Source organism: Ictidomys tridecemlineatus, chromosome 7 (genome assembly GCF_052094955.1).
Source record: "Ictidomys tridecemlineatus isolate mIctTri1 chromosome 7, mIctTri1.hap1, whole genome shotgun sequence".
NCBI lineage: Eukaryota > Metazoa > Chordata > Mammalia > Rodentia > Sciuridae > Ictidomys > Ictidomys tridecemlineatus.
The window spans coordinates 55,722,445-55,750,176 of NC_135483.1; the positions used below are offsets into that span (position 1 = coordinate 55,722,445).

The 27,732-nt window shown below is 38.7% G+C and overlaps 1 protein-coding gene and 1 pseudogene across 12 annotated transcripts in view; one reads left to right on the top strand and one right to left on the bottom strand.

Moving 5' to 3' along the window:
- Hnf4g (hepatocyte nuclear factor 4 gamma) overlaps positions 1-543 on the bottom strand; it is a 132,985-nt gene extending 132,442 nt beyond the window's left edge. For 4 of the 7 annotated variants that reach the window (XM_040293929.2, XM_078017000.1, XM_040293931.2 and 1 more), the window contains exon 1: positions 181-542. The gene's annotated coding sequence lies outside the window, so the exon portion shown is untranslated. Of the gene's footprint in view, positions 1-180 lie in introns of all 7 variants that reach the window. The other 3 variants (XM_078017003.1, XM_078017002.1, XM_078017001.1) reach the window with 1 other exon arrangement.
- On the top strand, positions 5-27,732 carry LOC120892727 (26S proteasome non-ATPase regulatory subunit 8 pseudogene; annotated as a pseudogene). 5 transcript variants are annotated; one of them, XR_013423946.1, is made up of 5 exons: positions 5-335; positions 13,234-13,395; positions 15,383-15,476; positions 18,831-18,956; positions 27,532-27,732. The product of XR_013423946.1 is annotated as a 26S proteasome non-ATPase regulatory subunit 8 pseudogene, transcript variant X5 (transcript). The 5 variants fall into 5 exon arrangements; XR_013423942.1 differs by lacking the exon at positions 27,532-27,732 and adding an exon at positions 20,505-24,153 and having other exon boundaries at positions 8-335; XR_013423944.1 differs by lacking the exon at positions 27,532-27,732 and adding an exon at positions 20,522-24,153 and having other exon boundaries at positions 8-335.

Here is a 27,732-nt window from a genome sequence, read left to right on the forward strand (position 1 = left end):
AGGCCTCAGGGTATCTGCTTTCAACACTGCCTGGCCTAGGGGTCCTAGGGCTCAACCCCTCCTGGGCGGACGCCCCTCCTTCAGCCGCCCGAGGGGAACGAAGACTCTTCCTGCTAGACACCCGCGGGGGAGGTGGACTGCGGTCAGCCCGGGGCATTCGGCGCAGGCGGAGAAACTTACCTGCGCGGAGCCGCTCCCGGAGCTCCCGCGTCGCAGTCAGCTGCGCGGCAGCCACCGCATCTCCCAGCAGCAGGTCCCCCACCCACCCACCCCAGCCGCTGCGGTGTCCTGCGCTGCACTTTTCTGAGCCTGGGAAGTTTGCTGAAAGCCAGGAGGTGGGAAGTGGGGGGTGGGGCTCTGGGAGAGGAGGCTTAAGGATTTTGTTGTTGGTTTTTTTTTTTTTTATTATTTGTTTGTTTGTTTTTTCCCCCGATCTCTAGAAAAAGATTTTAGACCATATGCTGGGAGAATATTAGCTTTGCTCAATGGCGACAGGGCAGCAGCCTGACTCTCACAGTTTGATCGATTTACTAAACAAACTGAAACGTGGGTGTGGATGTTAAACAGTAACCAGCAGCTTCAATGAAAACTGAAAGCAGCGAGGGCGCCACCGCCTCGGCGCGTTCATTTCCCTGTTCCCGGGGCCCCAGGGCGACTGGCAGGAGGGTCAGTAAGTCCCAAACCCCGGCCTCCTTTGACTACAGCCACAGTCTTGGGGCCTCTGCGAGGCCTCCAGGCGGTAACTGCCACACGCCGCATGCTGAAATGTCCACCAACAGGGCGAGGTGCACCGCAGCTGGACGGCTCCCAGCCAGAGTTGACCGCTTCCCCCGCTTCCCACATCCAAGGGAACCCCGCAAGGTTCCTCCCCGCAGCCTCAAGACACCGCGCCTTTCCCGCGACACGGGTGCTGTCAGCCTCCCCCCGCCCCACGCTGGGTCACGCCTCGTCTTGGGCGGTGTCACCCCTTGTGTTTCTGCACAAGCGGTGGCAGCCTGCTGACCCTAGAATGCGGATCTAATTCTTAGCCAATGACTTTCAGAAAGGGGCGGCAATATCATTAAAGGGATTTAAATGGTTTCCTAGGGGAAGGACTGCGGCCACACCGCTAGGGGACCGTGCAACCATTTTTTAAAATCGCACTTTGGGCCACTGAGGTTAAATTTTCTCTGGTGATCCTAGCCACCTTGCTCTGCAAGAGTTCTAGGAAGAAAAGGCAGACTAGTTTTTCGTTCCTGGCCCTTCCAGCTACCTGTGGTTTTATTCATTAAGTACGTTTTCACAAATGTATCTGATGGAAAACTTCCCTTTCTCCCTCCAATCCCCAAGACGCCTTCTAGAGCCTTCTTCGTTCAGAAAGGATGCTCAGAGTCATCCATGGTGCGCTGGTCATCTTGTCAGACATTTGTTAACCAGAAACGTAGTTAGAGCTGTGGCTTTTAAAAATATCTCAGCAATTTAACTTCGTGGTTTTAGGAATGAATGACTTCGGGTCAAACAAGTAATTATCCTCAAGAGATAAATAGTTACTTAATCCGTAGGGTGTTTCTTTACCAACCAGGGGATTGGCTGTTATTTTAAGACTGTAATAATGCCAGGGAGATCAAAGGACTAGGTGTTTTTTTTTTTTCTTTTCTTTTCTTTTTTAGGTCGGGTTTACTAAACTTTCTCAGTTTCCTTCTTCTGAATATCTTGCTGAAAGACTCTTTTAAAAACATGTAGTTGGCTCTTTTAGAAATAGAAACAAAAGAGAGAGATCATATACTATTTTTTTAAATCGAGCTTCTTGAGCAAAACACATTCTTGGAATATCATAGCCCACGCGATCTGCAAACCGTGTCAGAAAAGTGGCCTCTGTCCACATCTCTCCGGAGAAATGGTCTAGATACAGCGGAGAAGGAAGAATTACAATTAACGGGTTGCATTTATTATGCAAATCTTTCATTGCTGTGCTGTTTACAGATCACCAGTGGACATTCTCTTTACAAATATTTCCAGATATTTGGATACTTGTCTTATTGTATGCCAAAATGCAAATATGTAGATCCCATAAAAGACTGAGTTAGGAGACAGACGTGCTCCCTCCCCATTCATAGAAACTTTAATGACACCTGACATCTCTTGTTCCCAGCAGAGAAATCATATGTTAACTCAAAAGTCTTTTTAATTTGCTGTTAATTTGGGATGTCAGTAGGTTTGGTTTGGGATGATCAATTTATTACTGTTGTGTGCTGGGATCACTGATCTACCAGGAAATAATCACATGTTCTGTGTTCAAAATGATTTTGACCTATTATGTAGAATATTCGCTAGAGAATCTTACCAACTTTTTTTTTTTTTTTGCACTAATGATGACAGAATGAGAGAAATTGGTGGGGGAGGGCATTAAAGAAAAGAAACTCTGTTGGTTCTCGGTTATAATCTATGAGAAGGATTGCATTTGTTCCATCTCAGAGAATCTCCGTGAAAAGTTTATGCAAAACGGCTGGGTAAGGAAATAGAAAGGAGTGGTTTCAGATGGATGAATGAATGAATGTCTGATATTAAGAGAGAAAAAAAAAACCTACAAGTAGATAGCTTTGGTTTTGGAGGTTGGTAGGTTTTACTAGATAAACCAATGCCAAAGGACCCAGCTTTAGAGCATCACTTATATTGTTCCTGAAACTAATTTATTACGATTCTCCATGGCATGGGTTTAAAATGCTTGAAGATGAAAAATGTGCTGTATGGATAGTTGTCTCCTGCTGTTTGGCAGTGTGGGGGTAGGGAGTGGATAACAATGAGAAGGAAGAGATCAGGATAATTTTTCAGGGAGAGGTTCTCAGAAAATATAAAGTTTAATTTCGCTCCTTGAAGCTTAGGGCTGAATTATACACATATGTATTTATGTCCTATCTGCTCTTTTAACATAAAACCACACACACAAAAAGTGGCAACAAAAAGCCCTTTACTTCTCTTTTCTATTAAATGTCTCCTTTAGCCGCTGCTTTTCCTTCCTGCTTTGGTAATCTTTTTAATATCATTTATGTCTTTCCCCCCACCCCAAGCCACCCAGGTTGTCTGGATAAGAACTCCAGGTTCTCCCACTAAGGGTTCTAATACTATTAATTAAAAGCAGTGGCCTCCCGCAGAGCGCTCAGGAGGTGGGGTTAGCGCGGGCAGCAGCGATGAGCCTCAGGGAAAAACTGTCTTCCTAATTTAAGCATCCAGAGACTATTTGTGAGAGCAATTCTGAACCCCTTGCTCTGTACACAAAATCATCCCAAGATGATATCTAGGCGCGGTTGGAAAGCTACCACCTCTGCTAACCAGGTTCAAGAACGCGATCCTCTCTGATCTCTGTGGTACCCAATCTAGAGTCGGCCACCGCCCTGCACCGGCGCAATCAAAGTGGATAATCACCCACCCTAGCTTGTTTATCTGAATGAGAAAAAAGAAAAAGAAATAGAACAGCTCAGACGGTTCTCTAATTCCCGTTTTATTTATTTTTTCTATTTTCCTTCAAATTTGGGCAAAGCTTAGTGACATCTTCAAAGTCACTCGTTTTTGGCAAGAACGCAGGTGAAATTAAGAGTCCGGAGCTGTTCTGAGCACGTCCCTCAACTCCACTGATGGAGCTGTGTTTGACCCTGGGGCGAAACAACGGATAAAACAGCCTCCGCCAGAATTTCAAAAACTCCCTGGAGGCCTCTGGATGTTTTATGCATCAGAGGCGAAGGCCAGGATTCCGGGAGTTGGGGGGAAGGGCTAGACCATCAGGGAGAGGTAGAGGGTGAGGGTGAGAGTAGGGTGGGGGCAGGTTCGTAGGTAAGACACCCACAGGCCGCTTACAACCGGCTTTTTCTCTTGACCCTCGCTCTCTTTCAGCGAAAGCACAATCCTTTGGTTCCCTAGCGTAGCCCAAAGTGAGGGCACAGATTACCACTGGTGCTGTAAAACTGTCCACTCACGTCCTTAGGAAGGAGGATGCCAAGCCATTTCATTTCATCTCCAAACTTGTATAGTAAGAGCTCTCTCTCTCTCTCTCTCTCTCTCTCTCTCTCTCTCTCTCTCTCTCTCTCTCTCTCTCTCTCTCTCTCTCTCTCACACACACACACACACACACACACACACACACACACACACACGGCCTGAAGCAATAGCAGATTGTGACTCAGATATCCAGGGACTCTGGTACCCTCTCCTGCCTGTTATTTCCTTTCTCAGGTTTTCCACTAGGAGCCCACCTTTTAACAAGGTAAAAAGAGAAGGAAATTTAATATGGTAAAACAGAAGGAAAAAAATCAGTAGAATAAACAGATTAAACGTGGCACAGAGTTTGATTTTTGCTCCCCTACCACTAGTATAATCCTGTAAAGGGAAAAAATGTCCAGACACTTGCCTGGCCTTTTGAGAAGAGAAGCTTAAAATCACTAAAACTTCAGGCGTGGCATTTAGAGGGCCATCTACTTGGCCCCACTTTGACCCAGATAAAAATTACCATTTTTTTGTGCGTGTGCTCAAGTCGTCGCAGATCAGGAGCACCAGTTTTAGTCCATGTAAGGAGGGCCAAAGGAATGTCCCCAGACTCCGTTACTTGTTAATAAAAATGCAAAGCCAAGATTTCAAATTGAGCATCTAAATTGAAACTGCACTGTGTCTGTTATACATCTGACTGAGACACTGTGGAAATCAAACACTTAATAATTCTCAATGTCAACGTATGATTCTTGTGCCAAAAAAGCAAACTCTTGGGCTGGGTGCTTTCCCCACAACCCTTCCCTTTGTAAATTTCCTGCTGAAGTATTGATTGCCAAGGTCTCTGCAAGATTTGCAAACTTTTACAGTCATTTATGGTGCATGCAATAAAAAGAGGTGATATGAGCACGCTAGTTCAAGGTGTAATGCAAAGATGTATTCCGTGCCCTTGGCAACTATCTGTGGGATCTGTTTGTCTTTGTAGAACACACCCTACTCTGCAATGAACCCCTCTGTAACAAAGATTGGCCCTTTACATTTCCAGGGCCTTGCCCTTTAGTGGAAAGGTGCACACATTCAAAGCAGAAAACTCAGTTATTTCAACCTCATTTTAAGCCAACAAAAACAAAAGCTTCTAAACAAAACCGGAAAAACAGGAAAATGAAACTCTTTAAAATTCCCTACTTCTCTACTTTTTTTTAATTAAGAAAATTAAAATAAATCGATTACCAATTTACAGTGCAATCTATCCCTTGCATAACAGGGTTCCACAGGAACTTCCCTTGTGAGAAAATAAAAGGATTAAGATTATGCCAAGTCAACACACTAGTTTGGATTGTATGTGTCCAAAGGGGGAGAAAAAAAAAGATCTTTGAATGTTTCACTTGAAAATATATGAAAGTTAAATACTATTTACTATTATGCAAGTTTGCTGGATTTTATTTTTACAACTTAAAAAAAAAGAAAACGAATACTCAAAAGCCCTCTTGTTTTCTCTGTAATTGTAGATAGAACTTAAAGGCTTTATTAGAAACCGTATACCTTTACCAGTTTTACCAGTCTTTCTTTTTTTTTAAGCTATGTTAGAAGATTGGGGGGAGGGGGCGGGCAGCGATACTCATTTCTAAAATTCCCTACTTTGGACCAAATCGGTTTTCTCATCTAGTGCTGCAAATAAGAATGGGTGACATATAACTCCTGAAAGGTATTCAGAATCCTATACCTGCCATCTAGTGGGCATAAGAGAAAAAGGCTGATTCCAAGTATCAATCTAGATAGAGTCTGGCTGTTTTCTTATTTACAAACAAAAACAAGTCAAAGAAATATAAGGGGGGAAAAAGTAAGCTTATAGCTAAAGAAAAGAAATGAATTATTGTGTTAGGGAGCTTTATAACACAATCGTTCAATTGTACTCTGTTTTCTTTGGTTTTTACTAATAGGGTTACTGATCCCTTCTCAGATATTCAGTTTATTATTATGCAAGTTTTCTCCTGAATATCTTATATTTCTTTTAATTTTTTTCTTTTTTTGCAGTACTAGGATTGAAACCACAGCCTTGCATATGCTAGACAAGTGGTTTACCACTGAACCACATCCCCAGTTCTTTTTATTTTATTTTGAGACAGGGTATCCTTAAATGGGCCAAGCTGACCTTAAAGTCGTCAGCCTCCTGGGTAGCCAGTGTGGGTAGCTGTGATTACAGACCTATGCCATTGAGTCTAGCTCTATATGTTCTGTTTGTGTAGATTTTATTCTGTTTGTCTTCTTTTAAATTAAATTCGCTATCTGCTTTGGATCTAGTTGAGATGCAAATTATAAAAATTTTAAGGAAAGCTAATAGGTATATCCTATTTGAACTTTTAAAATATATCATTGTGTTTTAAAAGAGCTATTCCCCATTTTTGCAAGAGAGAAAGAGAAAAAAAGAGAGTTAATTCCACTTACATACTTGTTTTTGATGCCTTGGTACAAGTATTATAATCCAAATTTGACTTCACTAAATATTAAAAAAGTGGTTCCAAACTACTTGGCACGGCGAATTAAAACTATATTTTGTTGAGGTTCACACTATAAAATATAGTACACATTAAAAGGTGCTGAATGCAATGGTTATTTGAATGATAGCTGACTCCCCAGTTCTCGTTTTGGAGTGCTTACTGTGGGATTTTAATTAGTTAACACATTAAGTACTTAGGACAGCTCTAGAAGATTTGTATCATTGACACCATTTTTACAGGCGAAGAAGCTGAGGATAGAAATCATCAAGTTGTGCAGACCAGGTGAGGTCACATATGTCTTTCATAAGCCACATTTTCTGCAAAATATCCTACATACAGCTAAAAATAAAACAAGGTCGGTTAATTTCCACTCTGTAAAAATCAAGTTCTAAGAAAAATATATTGTAATAAGCAAATGACATTATTTGCCTCTTTTATTTAATAAAATTGTGGAGCAAATTACAATTCAAACCTTTAACATAGATTAATCATACAGTCTATGATGCCCTCTTGTACTTGAATTTCAAGTTACTGATGCTAAGGCAGACAGTTCTTGAAATCCCTCCAAAAGATTGCCAAAGACCTATCCCTGAATTGAGCTGGCTCTGTCAGCTCAATTCTCTTCTCTTCTCTCCTCATTAGAATTTCATCTCATTTCCTAAGCAAAATTCACGTATGTTCTGAACATATTTTTCTATTCTCCATCCAATCTATTCTTCCTTTTCCAGGTCAGTTACTTTATATATATGATCTAGTCAAATATCTTAAATGATCACAATAAATATAATCAAGTTACCTCTATTAATTTGAATTTGTTCCCTTTGTCATGTGGACAAGTTTGATCGTCTAGGTCATATTGATAATTTTAGAAACTGAAGGTGAGTGATCAGTCAATGCCACCAAGTGCATTGTTTTAATCTACAATATTTGAAACATTAATGATTAAGTAGTACAGTGTTTTGTAGCTATTAATTTAAGAGATGTGAATGCTCTCAAAAGCTGACAGACAGCAGCTGCCTCTGGATTCCTGCCATGGTTTGATACTCAAAGTGAGGCCACCAGTTCTGCCTTCCTGATCTCTTGCGTGCTTCCAATCAAGATCAGACAGCAGATAAAAGCTGAGAATACAGCAGTCAGGTCCTTTGTATCTCTCCTGTGTATCCATGTAGATCTAAGTGCACTTTCCCCTTTGCAGGAAGAAATATTGACGCTCTCACAGGAAGAGGAGATTCAACTCCTGTTTAAGGTTAATCCCTCCACCTGTGTTCTTGATCCCATCCCTTCCTGCCTGTGCTTGGCCTTGTTCTCTCAATTATTTCTTTTTCTTCTATCTTCAAACTCTCCCTCTTCAATAGCATCTTCCCTGAAAACTATAAATAAGTTCAAGTTTTGCCAACAAACCAAAAATATTTTAAAAAGCAAGAACAAAATTTCCTCCCTCTATTCTGTCCCTTCTGCTGTTGCCCTATTTTTTTTTTTTTAATCCATTGCAGTTAAGATTCACTAGCCAAGGTGATGTATGGTTTCCTTTTCGACACCTTCCATTCACTCCTCCACTGACCATAATCCAGCTTTACTTGGTTTCACTCCATGGACTCTACTCTCTGAAATAGCCTTTGTGGCCTCCTCATTGGTAAATCCAATAAGGACAAGTTTAAACTTTATATTAAGCCCACCAGAGTCTATGATTAACCTTCTCAATATTCTTACATCTGTATTTCTTTCCTCTTTGCTTCAACCAGCTCATAACAACTGGTATTTCCTGAGATTTTTTCCCTTAGATATTTCTTTCTTCTTCTCATTCTTTCTGGAAAATCCATGCATTCAACATTTTATGTATGGAGTGGCGGAGGGGATTGGCTGTTGACTCTTTAAATTGTATTCAAACCCAAGTCTTTCTCCTAAGTATCATTATTATAGAAGCTTTGGCTTATCACCTCCCCTTAGTCAACTTCACTATCAGATTCCATATTAGATGTATATTTACGTCTCCTTGGCCAGAACTGGATCCTGAAGACAGCTGTGGATTATAGGAAGGTGTCTTTGGCTGAAAGACTGCCCGATAAAAGCATTTGGGGTTTTGTTAATTAGTAAATTGTATTTTACTGAATAACAAAACACCTTGTAACTTAAAACTTTACAACAATAACAGTCACTATGTCTTAATTTGGGGGGAAGTGTACAATTCTGAGACAAGTTGGGTGACGTGCATGATTTCACACTCATGGTTATGATCTCATCTGGGATGCCTGGGACTCCCTCTCTTTCAATATGGACTTCTTATCCTCGAAGAGGCTACGCTTTTTCCCACAGTAGGCAAGGAGTTACGACAAACAAGAGCAGACAAGCTTCAATGCACTAGTCATTAAACAAACAAACAAACAAACAAAAAAACCAACAACAAAAACCCAACCTATTTATTTATTTATTTACTTACTTATTTTCTTATTTCTTTGTTATTTGTGGTACTAGGGAGTGAACCCAGGACTTCTTGTATGCTAAGCATATGCTTTACCACTGAGCTACATCCCCAGCCCAAGTATTTATTTGTATCCCATTTGTTAATGCACTATTTACCAAAGTCAATCATAAGGCCAAGCCAAGATATAAGGATTAGAAAGATAGACCCTATTTCCTGGTGGGAGACTGGCAAAGTGACAACACTTATGAGTATGGGATATCCCCAAAGTCTCATGTTTTGAAGGCTTTGTCCCAATCTGATGGTTCTATTGGGAAGTGGTGGAAACTTTAAAAGGAGGGTCCTAGGTGAAAGGGGTGGATCACAGTGGGTATGACTTTGAAGGGTTTATTTTGTCTCTGGATCTATCTATGTATCTATCTATCTATCTATCAATCATCTATCTATCTTTCTCTCCATCTTTATCTGTATCTCTATCCCTCTATCTCTCTCTCCTTTCTGGTTGTCATGAGATGAGCAGCTTTGTTCCACCACACCCTTCCACCTCAAAATTCTGCCTCATCTGTAGGCCAGAAATAATAGAGCTAACAAAGCATGGATGAAAAATTCTGAAACCATGAGACAAAATAAGTCCTTCCTTCTTTACAGTGATTTTCTCAGGTATTTTGTCATAGTAATGAAGAGCTGACTAACAACAATAATAGGAATTTGTGGCCACTCCCTGCCCCAACTATTGTAATAAATAAATACAGGTGAATAGGTATTGAGTAGGCAGAACTAGTGAATATCTTATCTTTCAAATTCTAACCCACCAGTATCTTAAATAATAATACTTTTTCAGAAAAGTCTATGCACTCTAAGCAGCCCTTTAATTTTCTAGTTCATAATTTATCTTCATATCAGTGATTGTTAGATTTTCTTAGGTTTGGATCACTCTGAAAATCAGATGAAAATTTTGGTACCCTATAAACTAAATGTTTGTGTTTCCTTAAGTTCTTAGTTTGAGTACAATAAACTGGGGATTAGATTGGCCTAGTGTGACTTCATTTGCAAATGGGGTCTCTAGCAAAATAAGTTTAAATGAGATCATAAGAATAGGACCCTAGTCTGATAGGATTAGTGTTCTTAGGCAGTCATCTGCAAGTCAGAAGATAACCCTGACTAGAAATCAAATTAATTGAGCCTTGAGCTTGGACTTCTAGGCTCCAGAACTGTGATAAATAAATTTCTATGCATAAGGCTATGGTATTATGTTATGGCAGCTTTAGGAGACTAGTACAGCTACCTTTTATCTGATTAAGAATTCTTAATGTTCATTTTTGTTGTTAAAATTTCAAATAGGGTTTTAATCTCATGAGTGGATCATGACTGATACAGGAGAATATGGTAGCATGAAGGATAACTAGGGAATTATGTGTGAGTTCTCTACTATCTACAACTTCCTGAAGGCTGAAGTTTTCAAACTACTACATTTGGCTCATAGGAAGTTAATACCTCTCTATACATCCATTTGGTATTTTCTCTTCATTTTCAGGAACATTTGAGTAAGCCATATTACTCATGGGAAGAATTAGAATGTTGGCAGTTATCTTAGGTGGCAGAACTGTGCTCCTGTGTCAACTGGGCTAAGTCCCATTTACATTTGGTTGCCTTCATGGTGGCTGGGTGCATCCCTGTGGAGTTGGTCATTCATCATGGTCCTGGCAAGGATTGACCCATATAGTTGTGATGCAGATGGAGAGTACTCCATCAGCCTGGTTGCAAAATCAACACAGGGAGGAAGAGACTCTCAGATGCTCCACTAAAGGATATTTACATATGGAAGAAAAAGAAACCCTGGTTGTTACTCTGAAACATTTGGGTTTGTTTGCTAATGTGGAATAAGCTAGCCAATTTTAACTGAAACAGAAAGTGGGGTTCTACTTTGCAAGATACTAAAATCTTCCTAAGTACATGGCAATAGCAGTTACAGGGCTGGACATACATAGTTGGAGAGAAAACTGAATTCAAAAACTGGAATCCATGAAGTGTGTCAGTGGGGCATTTGGTAACTGTTGACTATATTAGTCTTTTATTTTGTTTTTGTTTTTGTTTTTTCCCTGCAGTGCTGGGGATAGAACCCAGGGTCTCATTCATGCCAGCAAGCACTCTATCACTGAGCCACATCTCCAGTCTTGGCTTCATTAATTTGAAAGTCAGATTATATACCTAGTTAAATTGAGCTCCAGAAAACATTCTCTGAAAATACATGTTAGCAGAAATGTTTGTTGCCATTAGCTATGTTTGGCAAGAGTACAATAGAAAAGATTAAAACATGATTTTGCCCATGTATAAGCAGAATCAAAGAGGAATAAAATTAGAGTTGGAAGATTCAAACATTTCTTAACTCCAGCAAGTAGAAGATACACGTAGGTCACCCAGCATAGGCAGGTGAAGGAGACACCTTCCTGGTGGGTAAGTGGAATGCAGATAGTTAGTGGCACAAGCTTTGCAAAATGACCACTAAAGGTATCAATACAGATGACCTGGGAAAAAGGTCCTCACAAAGAGAATTTCTATAAAAGATATGATAATGATGCAGGTATTTGAAAAAAAATATGGGGGTACCAATGCCTGTAAGGAAAGCTAAGTTCATTAATAACTGTTGTGTTTTATTCATCCTGCAAAAGAATAATGAGAGAGTGAGAGCTGTTGACCAGCAGAAAATAGAGTCGTGTACTGCATGATGACATTCAGGAAAAGGACAGGGAATATATACTATGTGGTCCGATAAGGTAATGGAGCTGAAAATTTCCATCACGAGTGACATCCTGGACAACACAACATCATAATGCAAGACATTATGCATTTGTGGTGATTCTGGTGTAAATGAACCTACTGTGCTGACAGACATAGAAAAGAACAGTACAATTATTTACAGTACATAATACTAGATAATGATAATAAATGACTATGCTACTAGTTTCTGTATTTACATACTATACCTTTTATCCTGATCTTAGAGTGTATTCCTTCTAGTTACACAAAAAGAGTTTTCTGGAAGACAGAATGCCTTGGCACCTTGGCAGCAGCCTCATACATCTCCTGTTTGCTTGTTTTTGATTATATCGAGGGTCACATTGCCTGATCCACCTAGACTGTCTAGTTGTGTGCAAAAACACTCTGTAGGGTTTGAATTACGACAAAATTCGCTAAAGACACATTTCTCAGAACGCATCCCCATTGTTAGTGGCATACACAACTCTAAGTTTGGAAGCCTGAGATTTTTTTCTTTTACAATCAGACCCTTATTACCTGTAGAGGCAGGGCACACAGTGAAGGATAAGCTGAAGACCTAAGTGTCAGAATACAGTATTGCAGAGATATTTCAATGATTAACCATGGCAGGTTGGTTACAACAAAGTCAGGGCACTGGTTGAGAAAACTTTGGACTTGAGTCATAGCACACAGTTAAGCAGACAGATTACCTAATGATTGTTGTCCCATGACTCCCCTGGACCTTCTACTGTTACAGAAGTTGCTCACTCTGCTCTAATAAGAGCTAGCATTTCCTTTATGCTGCAGAAACCTCTCCCATTCAGGGCAGCAAGCACCTCTCTTCCTGCTTAGGAGTTGCTCATCCTCCCTGGTCTGTATGCCAGGTTAATAACTAGAGGTGTCTCCCAGCATAACACAAAGTGCCACTAACTAAAAATGCGGGAGCAGGTCCATAACTGGGTCTCCTGTCATATTTCATACTGCACAACTGGAGGCAGCCAGCTTCACTAAACTATAGATAATTGAAATACCACGTTGGAGGAAATACATGGAAGGATGGGATGCCATCCTTCAGAATATGTGTATTTATCAGACCAAAGACTTTTACATGGTGCTGTGTCCAAAAGAAGAAAGATACCTGGGTCCAACAGTCAAGAGGTAAAAGCAGAAATAACTTCTCTACCCATCGTTCCCAATGATACACTGGGAAATACTGCCCTCCCTTTAACATGGTGATGACACTATTCCCACAAACTCTGGGATTCCTGTCTTCACAAACTCTGCAGGGTTGAAAGTCTTGGTCCTTGAAGGGATGTACTTTTGAGGGAAACATAGCAAGTTACAGCTGCTACCAGGGCACTGTGAATTTCATGTGTCCAGGGACCAGCTGACCAGGAGAAGAATAACCCATAAGGAGTGATTCCTGGTCAGCAGGAATCTCCTGGCAGGTACTTGTGTATACAAGTACCTGCCAGGAGATACTGAAGATGGGAGGAGTTAGAGTACTTGGAGGAGAAGGAGGAAAATAAGTACCAATGCTGTCCCCAAGATCAACTGCAATGCAAGGGTTTGTCGTTCTTCTCACTACTCTTCATTTTCTAGGTTCCTCTTAAAAAGAAGGATCTGCAAGAATAGAAGCTCCTCCCTGAACCAGTGTGAGAAGTGCATCTATCCGCATGACAACGCGTGTTGCGTTGGCCATAAGAATGTGCCTCACAGAGGTCCACCTGCAGGGAGCTTAATTGACCAGGCTGCTTCACTGAGGTATCTATCTGTCACTGTTTGTTTCAGGAGCACACTTCCCACTGGCTCTCAAGGTTGTTGACTGAGTGTACATGAGTGCTAAAGTGGAGCCATTTCTCCTAAGGCAGGCTCATTTGAGATAGGAGATTACTCTAATGGCTGACATGAGCTCCAGAAACCCCTGGCAACCTGGTTTGAACCTTCCTTTGGCTGCCTGGCCTTTAAGGATGCTTCTAACCAGCCTTCCTTTCCTCTGTTTACTCAAAATGAGACTCACGTCATACTCGGATGTTTCTCCCAGTCTTCTCTGGCTCCTTTTCCATATTCTCTTGCGGGTATTTCACCTAATATGATTACTGCATGTTCACCTCAATCGTGGCACTTGCTTCTTGGAGGACCTGAATGAACACACTATTGGGGGGGTAGAAGTCCCTTGCAGAATTTGCTCAGCAGGATTTCACACTTGCTATAGACCAAGGACTACTATGGGAGCCTTATTCCTTTTTCAAGATTGAAGCATTTCTTATGGATGAGCATCCTTTCCCATCATTTGTTATTAGGATGAGAGTAACTGGTCCTTCTTTCCTGGTTATCTGGATGAGAAAGAGATACACCCAGGCCTACTATAATGTCTCCCACAGCTCACCCCCAACTTTATAAGATACTTCATCCAAACTATGTGGCCTTTGAACTCAGTGCCACATTGGATGGGACTTTTGTTTCATTTTTCTTGCATAGTGGGTGTTTTATCTGCAGAAAGGAGAACAAAACAAATATTTGGTTATCAGATTTATACACTGTTGGGGTTAAAAAAATCCTTCACTATTTCTGATCTCCACCTTCTAGAAATATGTTAGATAATATTTTCAATCCTCCTGGAATTGAATGAGACATAGTAACCAGATCTAACTAACGAGTTCTAAGTGGACATTACATGTATATTTCTAGGACAGGACATTTAATCACCAGAGGTTTTTTCGTGTTTAAAATGAGAGCAGCAATGTTCTTTTAGCATAATTAGCAAGTGAAGACATCACAGAAGGGAGCAGCCAGGTAACACAGGAAAATATCCTTCTGGATGACTATTAAAGCTCTGCTGTTCTAAGTCATAAAACGTTTGTTATCTGAGCATCATGCCGCCCACAAATTATCCAACTAAGTATGCATTAGATTTACCTGAAGGATTCATTAAGACACAGATTTGGAAGCACCAACTTTTGAATTTCTGATCTAGTAGGTCTGGGATGGGACCCAGGAAACAGAATTTCTAAGAGGTCCCCAGATGGTGTTGATGCTGCTGGTCCAATGACAACACTTTCAGAACTTTAATCCTGATGCATGAACATATTAAAACATTCTTTGGCAGCCTATATAACTATGAGAGTGAAGCAGTTAAGAACATACATGTTAGAGGCCACTTTCTGCCTAATGGGAATTCTATTTATGTCTGAAAACAATTGGAAAATTTTCTCCCCATCTAGTGGAAATTGGATAGAATCCCATATGCAGTCTACAGTGAGGACATTCTATTGAGTCAGGCAAGGCAGATGTAGGAAAAGATAATAATTTAGGTCATGCAACTAAAAAGGAAAGCATTAGTAGCTGTATCAGTCAACAAAGAACAGGATCTAATAAATTTAGCAAGAATAGATTTAGTACACAGTATTAAATGAATTACAAAAATGTCAGACAAGGTAAAGAAGGATTGTGTATGCCCAATTTACAACTAACTGTACCTTCAGTGTCTTCAGTATCTACAAATGCTTTGTATTTGATATATATTTTTGATTATATAATAAAAAACAATTTGTGATTGTTATTATTCAAGCTGCTGCTGCTGCCATTTTTTTTTTTTTCTGTACTGGAGATTGACCCCAGGGGTGCTTTACCACTGAGCTATATCTCCAGTTCTTTTTATTTTTTATTTTGAGACAAGGTCTTGCTAAGTTACTGAGAGTTTTGTTGCTTTGCTGAGACTGACTTCAGACTTGCAATCCTTCTGCCTCAGCCTCGGGAGTCACTGCGATTACAGGTGTGTGTCACCATGCCGTTGATTCTAGCTTCTTATCACTCTGCTCCTTGTGGCTGAAGAGCAGCAGAAGGTGAGTGGGCAAATGTGTGGAGCCTATTATTTATTCTAACCAAAAAGCATGTTTGACATTAAATTGTTTTCACAAACAGTTCATCATTGTGTTTACTCTACACCTGTGTGGGTGGTGAGTAGGATATGTACTCTATTTGACATTAGAGTAACATTTCTCAAGGGGTGAGTTTAGAGATTCTGTGGATAATTTTATAAAAGAATTTTACTGAAAACATTCTTTAGAGAATCACTAAATATACCTTATATGTTTTTTTTAAATGGGAATGCTTTCACTAAACTATATATTTAAAATAAATTTATCTATCATGCATCAGGTATACCTCAAAGGTTAATTTTGAAAGTTAAAAAAAAAATTCCTTTTTACTTTTCCAGGGATTTTCAAAACTATTTACCTATAGCTGAAGACCTTAAAACTTAAGTGAAAGTAAAAAACTAACAAAATATTACAAAAAGAAATCATTTTTTATTTAACAAAATCATCTTTAAATGAAATTTTGTTCAGTAATGGAACCTGAATCCATGGTTTAATTTATTTCTCTGCATTTGTTTTTTATATATCTCATTTATAGAAAAATTTAACTTATTAAAAAACGAAGTCAAAATGAAGCCTGTGTTCAAGAGCACAGTATAACTGTATTAGTAGCATAACATTAAATTAATTTTGTTAAAAATGTCTAGCAGTCAGGGCTTTAAAGCATGAATGATTGAGAAAAAGTTAGAAGAAACCCCAATCATGTTATCAGGTTCATTTTTAAGCAGCAATAGAACAATAAACATGAGAAGCATACATTTTTCATCCTTTTTATTTATGTGAATAAACCAGTTCATGAAAATGTCACTTACTATCCAGCACTATTCTTATATTATTATGTGATGCAGTACTCAGTACACATAATGCTAGTTCACTTCCACTCTCTGTTAACATCAGTAGAACATAAATTGGTAATTGTGTGGTAACTATGCAATTAACTCATGTCACCACTGTACCTTTTCATTAGCATCAACCAAGAGTAGTATTACCCTCTCAGTGACCTCTACATAAATGATAATATCCTTAGCTGTTAAAGAGAGAGAAAAAAAAAAGTGAATCTAGTGTTGTGAAGGGTGATGGAGTGACAGCCTGAAGCCTTTTTTTTTTTTTTAATCTACCACATGGTACAAATAGTGAAAATGCAAACCTCTCTAAGCAGCCTCATTAGAACATCTCACCTCTTTTCTTTAAGAATAGAAGATTTCTTACTTATTCCTTTGCTTGATAAGATGTCTGAAAAGTTACACATCAGTTTGCAATTTTTTTCCATAAAGGTTAATCTCTGTGAGAGACCTTCCAAAATCATGGGTTCACACATTTCCTGCTCCCAGATAGTGCTCATGCTCACCAATACACTTGGTATATCTTAAGCACAACTTAAGCTTTGGAAATCCTTACTATTAATTATCAGTAAGTGTCTGCTTTGAGTATTACCAAAAAACTATTGAATGTTAAATTACTCTTAGATAAAATTCATTCTTATATTCATTTTTTGACAGATTTTTGTTCTTTAGGTTCATGTTCTTATTGAAAATAAAATTGAACAGATTATATATTCCCAACCTTGGGGCAGTGGATAAGGAAACTCTTAAGCTGAAGGGTGAAAAGCATCTTAGTGATTAGAATCATGAGCTTGGAAATCAGACTCACCTGAGTTTTGGTACAGGTGTTAGCATTCCCTGAATGTTTAAAAAGATACAAGAACTTGAGAGGAGAAGAAAATGCTTCCTTGAAGAAATACATTTTTACCTGTGATATGAATGAGAATCAGTTATCACAGAGATAAATATTCTAGACAGAGAGATTAAAAAATTGGCACATGGCAATGGCCCTATATTGAGAGAAAACTTGGCATCTCCAAAGGAACAAAAGAAAACCATTGAGATGGAAGTGATCTTGAGGGTGAGGGGTCTTTGTGGGCAGAAACGCTGCAGAGATAGAGAGTTATCATGCTCTGAATCATGCAGAGCTGTGGTGAAGCTACAGGTCTGTATGTTTTGAGCAGTTGGAAACCAACTGTGGGTTCTAAATATGTAGAATTTAGGGTGTGTGTGTGTGTGTTTAATCTTAAATGCAGTGGGAAGTAATTTAAGGGTTTTAAACAGGAGGAGGAGAAGTATTAAAATCAAATTGGGTGATTTGTAAGATGATTCTGGCTTCACTGTCAAAAATGGATTAAAAGCCCAGGTGTGGTGGCACATGCCTGGAACCCCAGTGGCTCAGGAGGTTGAGGCAGGAGGATCGTGAGTTCAAAGCCAGCCTCAGCAAAATCAAGGTGCTAAGCAACTCACTGAGACCCTGTCTCTAAATAGAACTGGGGATGTGGCTCAGTGGTTGAGTGTCCCTGAGTTAAATCCCCCGCAGCTGCCCCCCTACCCCCCCTGCAAATGGATTAATAGGGACAAAAGTGAATGCAAATTACTAAAAGAGTTGATACAAGATGCTGTGGATTCATCTCCTCTCAGACACCTGAAAGTCATCTTGAAAAGTCTCAGGTCTTCTCACACAAACCTGTCTTACTTTAGTGTCCTCCAAGTGAGTAGATAATGGTAAGCTTTTCAAGCTGAAACCTAGAGGCTTCCCTCTCCTCAAGTCCTCACAGGCAAGCCCATCAGTTTTGCTTCCTGGGATCTCTGTATTCCTTTGCCCATCTCTACTCACTGCCACCATCTAACACAGGCTACTCTCATTTCAAGCCAAAAGTATTGCAATAGCTTTTTAGCTGACCCCTCACATAATTTTGGTCCTCCCTATTTTTCACATTACAACCAAAGTGATTTTCTAAAACCACAAATTTTATCAAAAATTTTCTAGGGCATTTTGCTTTCCAACTTTTAAGTCCGAAATCAGGCCATACTTACTTAGTCTGCATTACAATACAAAGAGCTACAAGTTTATAGCTGCATGTCTGCAAGTGGCTAACCTGGATGTATTTTCTGTGCTGGAATTTAGGTCAAGGTCAAGTTTGCTCTCCCATCACTGCCATTTTATTTTGTGTTCTTGGGTCTCTATATTTGCTATATCAAATATCATTTTTTACTTATTTTGGTTTATTTGACTCTTACAGAAGTATTTTATAGATAGAAGAATTATGTGACCTAAATTTGAAAGTATCATGGGGTATAGAAGAAAGAAGTATATGATAGTAAGAAATAGGCTTCCTCAATGTTGTTAAGCAATTTCAGAATTCATCTGGTGCATTAGCAAGTCCACAGATCTCAGGGAAGATGGTAATGACCTGGCATGTAAGACTAAATGAGAATACATATGTAGTAGACATTATGCCATTTTCTTATTTTATTTGTTTGTTTTTTTTTTCAGGGATACTCAGCCAGCCACTGAGCTGAGTATCTTTTTAATTTTGAGACAGTGACTTACTAAGTTGCACGAGTTGACCTCAAACTTTTGATCCTCCTGCCTTGGCCTCCAGAGTAGCTGGGATTACAGGTATGTGCCACAGTGCCTCGCTATTCTTTTTTTTCTTAAACTACCTTCAGAGCAGTAAGCATATAAATCCTGCTGGAAGTTCCTAACATTCTATTTTGCTTCTTTTCTGTCCACAAACATCAACTGAAGAAGTTTGTATTTAGAGGTATGATTGGTATTATATAATTTAAAAGAGAAGCAAGAGGGATGTCACTTTTCATTAAAAAATTTAGAATCTGAAACAGCAAAAACATCCTCCTAAGAAATTGTTAAGGACATAGATCTTCATTATTCGGTGATTTTAAATAAATTATCAAATGGCTACCTTGTAGAAAAAAAATTTAGTAAACAGCATAGGGTTACTGAAAGGAGAGGTCTATGATGATTGAAAATATACTGATGGTGGCAGTTGAAAGGGAAGCATAAATTATACTTGGAATTATGGATAAAATTTAGAGAAACAGAGAAGAGAAATCATGCTAACTCTATCACTAAACACAAATGTATTTTTCTATTTTTATAATATTCAGGTATTCTGAATTCAATATCTTTACCTCACCCTCTAAACATTTTTTCATCCTTTGATTTTTCAACACCAGTGTCTATTTCACCAATCTGGAAAAAAAAATAAGAATACCATTCCTTCATCCAGCTAAATATAAATACAAAACAAAATAAAACAAAAAGCCATAAATATTTCCTGTGATCAGACAGCTCCTGCCTGAAACCACTATGTTTTTTTTTTTTTTTTAAGAAAAGAAATGCTTGGGTGTGAGGCAGATACTGAAGGATGAGCTGAGATTTCTACTTTCTAGGAGATTGTAGTTTTCATTTGTTCATTGCTCTTCCCCTTTTCAAGTAACTTTCAACTCTACCCACACACATTCTTTGGGACCTACTTCACCCCACCCTAGGAGGGCTAGAAGGTTGCCATGGATAGCCAATCACAGTAGTCTGCCCCATGTGTCTATTCTTATGTGTTGAGAGGCACATGTGTCAGGCTGGGGTAATGATACTTGCATATCCCTTTGATCTCAATATCCAAATGGCAGACATGTGACTCAAGTGGGGCAATTAGAGTCCTTCCTTGAATGTTCATGGTGGGGGGAAAATATAGTTCTTTTGTCTTGAATTACAAACTTGTAAGACATGAATCCTGACAGGTTCTTTTATATAGAGACACCTGAGACAGACATACAAAAATAAAAGCCTAGACTAGTGATGGGGTAGTAGGTGAAGAGAGAAAGGAGAAAAATTTTAAAAGAGAGTTCTGATGCTCCAGAACTGCAGCTTTTACTGCTGAAATAGACTCTAATCCTGTCTTTCCATTATTTGGTTTTGTGAGTCAGTAGATTTCCTTTTTACTTAGGTTACTTTGTGTTGAATTTCTGTCACTTCCAACTGAAATTGTCATCATACAAAATTTGAGAGGTACATGGAAGAATTCTAGGATGAGAGAACATAATAAAATCATGCAATTCAATAAAAGTTCATAGAAGTGAGGGGTATATGTGAATTGGTATCTTACCTCATTCCAGCTTCTATAGCAAAATGATTTATAATCTACAGGAATTTATTTCTTACAGTCTCCAATGCTGGGAATACCAAGATGAAGGTGCTAGCAGATTTGGTGTCTGGCGAGGATCTGCTTACTGGCTGTCTTTTCATTTTGTCCTCAAAAGGCAGAAAGGGAAGAGAGATTCTCCAAGCCTCTTGTAAGAGCACTAATCCCAATAGTGAAGGTCGAGACTTCCAAAGGCCTCACCTCCAAATGTTATCACCCTGGAGATTAGGTTTCAATTTAAGGATTTGATAGGGTTGAGGGAAACCAACATTAGGTCTATAGTAGATGGAATCATAACAGAAGGAATCATGGTGTCCTAAAACCTTGATTAGGATTGTGAATAGTAAGATTTTGTTGACAAAGAACCAATTATTTTATATAAGTGTGAAAACAAAGGAAGGAGGCAGAAAGGCAGTTGAAATATACATATGAATTACACCCACACAACTATCTATAACTACAAAGTGAAAATTCATTAATCTGAATCTCATTGAGGGAAATTATCTCTTCTTTTAAAATAGTAAGGTTCTTATAATATTGTTAGTCATTTATACTATAACATAATTAGTGTGGCTACTTCAAGTACTCCAGAGCTTTGTCATCAATCCAAAAGCTTTGTCCCCTTTGAATGCTATGTTTGTTTATTTTATTTGTTGAATTTTTTTTTTTTCAGTGCTGGAAATTGAATCCAGTGCCTTTTGCATGCTAGGCAAGTGCACTACCACTGAGCTGACTATAGTAAATTTAAGGAAAAAATAATATTCACTTTACATAAAATCTTCTTTAGAGTAGAAGAGAAAGTCTGAACATTTCACTCTGTATGTATTATACCTCAGGTTAAAAAAAAATTGTTTGTTAAGAGACACTATAAAAAGAAGTAAAACCAGCAAGCCCCAATATGATACACGATGTTTGCAACATGCTTTATAAATCTCTGGTATCTGTACTGTATAGGCAATCCCTATAAATCAGTAAGAAATGAAGAGATATTTTATAAAAGAGGAAATACAAATAGCCAGCAAGCAAAGATGACTAACCCTATTTGTAGTCAAGGAAATGTAAAATGTAACCACAATGAGAAGATAACTTGCTAATAGATATAAAAATTGAAGTTTAATAATAGCAAATTTTGAGGAAGGTATTTAGCAAAGGAAACTCCTCCTGTGACAAATGTGACTGCATACTGGGGCAACTACTTTCGGAGAAAAAGTTCTCTGCCATACAGTTGAAAACACACATATGGTAAACCAGCAATTACCCCCCAGGTACATGTCCTGGAGATAATCTTGCACATATTCTTCATATTATATGCACAAGATCCTTTATAGTGATTTGTTTATAATGACTCTAAGCTGGAAATAACACACATGGCCATTGATAGTAGAATGAACAAATACATTTATATACATAGTCATTCAACTCTATAGAGCCATGAAAATTAACCCACCACAGCTATGCACAACACAAACAGATCTCACAAATAAATGTGAGAGAAAGAATCAGGACACAAATAAATGCATATGTTATGATTCCATTTATATGAAAAGCAAATCCAGGGTAAAATATACTGTGAAACATTCATGCTGAGATGGTAAAACTGGCAGAAAATGAAAGATAATATGGGTAGGGTAAATGGTGGAGCTTTGCTTATAGGTAAAGTCCTTTCTTGACTTGTGTGATAGTTATTTGATTGTTCACTTTATAATTATTCACTTATATATGATGAATGTGTGCATATATAAAATATTCTCTAATTTTGTAACAAAAAAAAGGACATGTTAAATTTAAGATAATTCTCAATGTGGGCTATTTCTTAAGCAATAAATTTGACATTCAGACAGGGAGTATCTGACTCTAGAATCTGCACTTTGATCCACTTATTAAAACATGCACAATACATTCATACACACAAATACCCCATGGATCCAAGAATTGTATTAAATGCACAAAACTCTTGTGATAGAAAATTCAATTCGTATCATATTCTCGACAGAAAGCTTAGCTATTTGTGGACAATAAATCTCTGTTTTATACATATGATTTTAGTTCTTCCCACACATATTTGCTTATGCTTGAATCCTTAAAATTTGATGCTTCCCTGTTTTTCTTGGCTTGAGAATTGCACTTAGGAATCAGGAATTCAGGAAATGGGGTTGAATGATCTCTGTTCTGTGTGACTTCCAGAGATTGAATCTAAAGTCACAGTTTTAGTGAGGAAATCATTGTTTAAATTAGCCTAAATTAGCATATTGAAAACATTAGAATCCAGGCCCCGCCCCACTTCTGCCAGTTGAGCGTTGGAGGCATCGCGGCCGTTTCCAGGGCCGGCAGTTAGCCATGTCGCTGAAGATGGCGGTCAGCACGGCGAACAGGACGGCCCCTGCCGGCATCTGGAGCTCGGGGTCTGCAGTCCTGCAGGCGGCGGCCGGCATGTACGAGCAACTCAAGGGCGAGTGGAACCGCAAGAGCCCCAATCTCAGCAAGTGCGGAGAAGAGCTGGGCCGCCTCAAGCTGGTTCTGCTGGAGCTGAACTTCCTGCCCACCACGGGGACCAAGCTGACCAAACAACAGCTCATCCTGGCCCGTGATATTTTGGAGATTGGGGCCCAGTGGAGCATCCTTCGCAAGAACATCCCCTCCTTCGAGCGCTACATGGCCCAGCTCAAATGCTACTACTTTGATTACAAGGGGCAGCTGCCCGAGTCTGCCTACATGCACCAGCTCCTGGGCCTCAACCTCCTCTTCCTGCTGTCCCAGAACCGGGTGGCTGAGTTTCATACAGAGTTGGAGCGCCTCCCGGCCAAGGACATCCAGTCCAATGTCTACATCAAGCACCCCGTGTCCATTGAGCAGTACCTGATGGAGGGCAGCTACAACAAGGTGTTCCTGGCCAAAGGTAACATCCCTGCCGAGAGCTACACCTTCTTCATCGACATTCTGCTGGACACCATCAGGGATGAGATTGCAGGGTGCATTGAGAAGGCCTATGAGAAAATCCTTTTCAGTGAGGCCACCCGGATCCTCTTCTTCAACACACCCAGAAAGATGACGGAGTATGCTAAGAAGCGAGGGTGGGTCCTGGGCCCCAACAGCTACTACAGTTTTTCCAGCCAGCAGCAGAAGCCAGAAGACACCACCATTCCCTCCACGGAATTAGCCAAACAGGTCATGGAGTATGCTCGGCAGCTGGAGATGATTGTTTGAGCCCATTGACCTTGGGGCAGGGCAGGCCTGGTTGTTTAAAATAGTCACAGTGCAGGCCAATAAGTTAGATTGACATTCCTTCTTCCAGGGGAAAAAAAAAAACCAAAAGTGTTGGAGTTGAAAAAGTTGTTTGGATTATTTTAATATTTTTCTTTGGTTACCAGATTTACTGTCTGTAAAGATTTAGTCATCACCATTCTAAAATGTTATACATTGCTTCTATACACTCTTGACATAAGAAAATTCACCATTCATAAAGTTTACCAATGAAACTACATGAGAAAAATATTACACATTTGAATTCTGAGCAAGGGTTTCACCTGGGAAATATGTGCAGACAATTCTCCCTGTTTAAATAAACATTGCATTATATCTTATGTAAAATGATGTCACAAGTATCTAGCAAAATACTTTACCAACAATAAAAAAATATTGTTCTGTGCAAATGTACTGCTAACTTCGTAAACTTGCTTTTTGAACAACACTTTTTTAAAATTTTAATATATTGAGAATATTATTGCTTTTGGGGGAAAATATACCACATGGATTATTTTTCATATCTATTTTCTTTTTTCTTACATAGACATATAGCAAAATATCCTTCAAGTAAATTTACACATTTCTTTTGTTTTTGCCTGTAAAACCTCGGTAAGAATATCCATAATAAGTTTGTCATTTTGTTATGGTCATGTTGGATTATAAAATTGCTTTTATTTCAATGTTTAGAAATAGCTGTCCAAAAAAGAAAGTGTTCTTTCAAAAAACCATATTCAGAATATTTGTGGAATTTTGTAAACAGGCTACAGTATCAGAAAGCAATATATGGCTAGATTTGGTTGGGGTGGGGAAACTACCTGTCTTTTAACAACATACTATTGACTAAGTTACCTTGGCTGGTCTCAACCTGCAGGCTTCTCTCTCAGTCTCCAGAATGGCTGAGATTACAGGTGTACCACCATGCCTGACTGAGATGTTTACAAAAACTGGCATTTGCTTTTTCATATGATCATGAACCCCAATGCTTAAAAGTATTTATGCATTAATGTTTGTATATTAGTTGAAAGGAACTAACTGCCTGGGAGTCATATATATAATGAGTATTTATTTTACAAATTCAATAATCATATAATTTATATATGAACATTCTGGGCTTACACTTTAAAGGAGCTATTACCTTGAAAATGTGATAGTGACTTGATTTATAATGAATATCAAGGACAATAATGTATTGTGCCTGATAAGTACATAATAAATTGAGGAAAGCTCTATGCTTTTAAAAACATATACAAGCAAATGACCATTCTTAAGAAATTGAAATATATGATTTTTAGAATTATTTAAATATTAGTGAAATAATTACTATTTTTTAAAAATACCAATTTTCGATTATTTGATGGAAACACAGGTGTATTTCCTGAAGTAGCCACCAGATGGCTATATGGACCCTTCCTTAGTTAAGGGTTCTTTTTTTTGTTGTTTTTTGTTTTTATTTTTTTTCCCCCGCTGCACAACTAAAGATTCTTTACATAATTTTTATGGGACTTTGAAATGACTTAAAATGTAAAGATATAATAGATATTAATGCAGTGACATTTGTGTGTATAATTGTTTCCGCTGATTTTAGTATAAGTAATGAAGACTGACAAGGATGAATCTCACAGAATCCCTAAATCACAGAAATTTCAAACGTTTAATATTTAGCTATCTTTTACTCCAAAGTCTTAATTTTACAGATTAAGAACATGAGATCTAAAAGGCATTCATTTTTCCATCATTTTGGGCTTAGTTTCACTGGCAAAGTCTAAGTACATTATCCAGATAATTCTAATGCAGGATTAGGAAAAGACATCAAAATTACCTCTGAAACTCTGCAAATAAATGATAAGAAGTCCATCTCTTTGAATTATTAAGGAAATTATATTTATATACGTTGCTTCCATTCTGTCAATGCACTTACAAGGAAAAAATAGGTAAAATAAAACAAAACCTAAACACTTTTTTTTTTTTTTTTTTAATGGTACTGGGGATTGGGCTCAGGTCCTTGTCAATGCTAGGGAAGCGTTCTATCACTGAGCTATATTCCCTGGCCTTTTTAGAAAAATGTTATTTTGAGACAGGCTGTCATTAAATTTCCCATGCCGGCCTCCAATTTGGCATCGTCTTGCCTCAGCCTCCCAAGTACTGGAATTACAGGAGTACACCCTCCATCCCCTTCCCCACACCCAGCTAAAATATTATTTGATAATGAAGCCTTACCACATATTTTGTTCTGGAATATATTGTTCTTAGAAATAATTAGATTTATGTTACCATAAAAAGAGCTAAAATAAGAGTATTGCAACTTTGTCAAGTATGACTATTTAATGTACTTGGTATTTTAAAATATTGGTATATTATAAATTTAGTATTGTGTTATTTTCCAAAAATAAGATTCATTTTGATATGATTTTTCTGGACTATTTCCAAACACTTTTATTAGTTTGTTTTGGACATATAGCTCTGAATATGTCCTGACATCTTTATAAAATTGTGCTTAAAACTATAACCATTGACACTGAAATTTAGCATCAACAGCTCATATTCTCCTTTTGGTGGGAGAGTATAGCTGTGCATGCTAACAACTATGAAATTTAACAAACAAGTTACCTTTTCTCCTCCATAAAAGCAATTGAATGCTAACCTTGGAATGTTGGGGCTGCCTTACTCTAGTCTCCCAGCAATGAATGGAAACAGAGCTCAGGGAGCATCACAGAAGGTCTGTCTTATGCACTTTAGTCAGAATTTACACATTACAACTCAGATACGTTTAAATATGGTGAGATTTTTTTCTATAACTGATGTCATCTTGATCTCAGTGACTTAAACAGGAAAAAGGAGAAGAGAGAAATAAAACGTTAAATGTGGTGTAAGTCGGTGTTTATTTCTATTGCTAGTTTTTTGTTTTGTTGTTTTGGTACTGGGCATGGATCCCAGGGTCACTTAACCACCAAGCCACATCCCCACTCCTTTTGATGGTTTATGTTGAGACAGGGTCTCACTAAATTGCTTAGGGCCTTGAGAAATTGCTGAGATTAGCCTTGAACTTGGAATACTCCTGCCCCAGCCTCCGAAATCTCTGGGATTACAGGTGTAAGCCACTGCACTCAGCTGTTCCTAGTGACTTTCTTTCTTTTTTTCTTTCTTTCTTTTTTTTTTTTTACAAAGAAGCCTTTTTTATTTTTATTTTATTTTTTTTGTGATGCTGGGGATTGAACCCAGGGCCTTGGGCATTTAATGCAAGCACTTTACCAACTGAGCTATATCCTCAGTTCCCCCACCCCCGCCCCACCAGTGACTTTCTTATAGTCATTTCAAACTTCATCCCATTTGGAAGAGTTTTCTCTTCCCCTTTTCTTTTCCAACATGGTATATTCAATGCAGGGGAAAGATTACCTATCTTTTAGTGAGGAGGAAAACTCTTCTGGTAATTTTCTGTTTTCTCAGTCCATGATGTCTCCAAAGAGTTGATCCTGAGACCTTCAGACCGTTGGGTGTTTTACGGTAGTTCCACATTGAAAATCATGGTCTGTCAGACTTCATGTCATCTCTATATACCCTCTCTAAGCTCTTAAGGACCTGGGAAGCTGGGTGCAGGGGAGCACACCTCTAATCCCAGCAACTCAGGAGGCTGAGGCAGGAGAATCACAAGTGCAAAGCCAGCTGGTTAAGAGAAAAGAAAAGAAGCAGCAGCAGCTATGAGTGTACTGTCTAGGTCTGTCTGCTTCTGCTGAACCATGTTGCTACAATGATGGTCTCCTCTGAGCTCTCTTGTATCTCCTCTCTCTCCAGGCTGACTTGAGCGGTCCAGGAATAGAATGCTGCTTGAACATCACAGTGTCTTCTCCTCCAAATCTTTCCAACTCATGCAGATGCCGATGGTTGTCTTTCCCTTTTGATTTGCCCTGTGAAATTTCTTACACTTTTCAATCCCCTCAACCATGGCTTTTATAGGAAATCATCTCAAGATTTGCTCTGGTTTTGCAGTAAGAA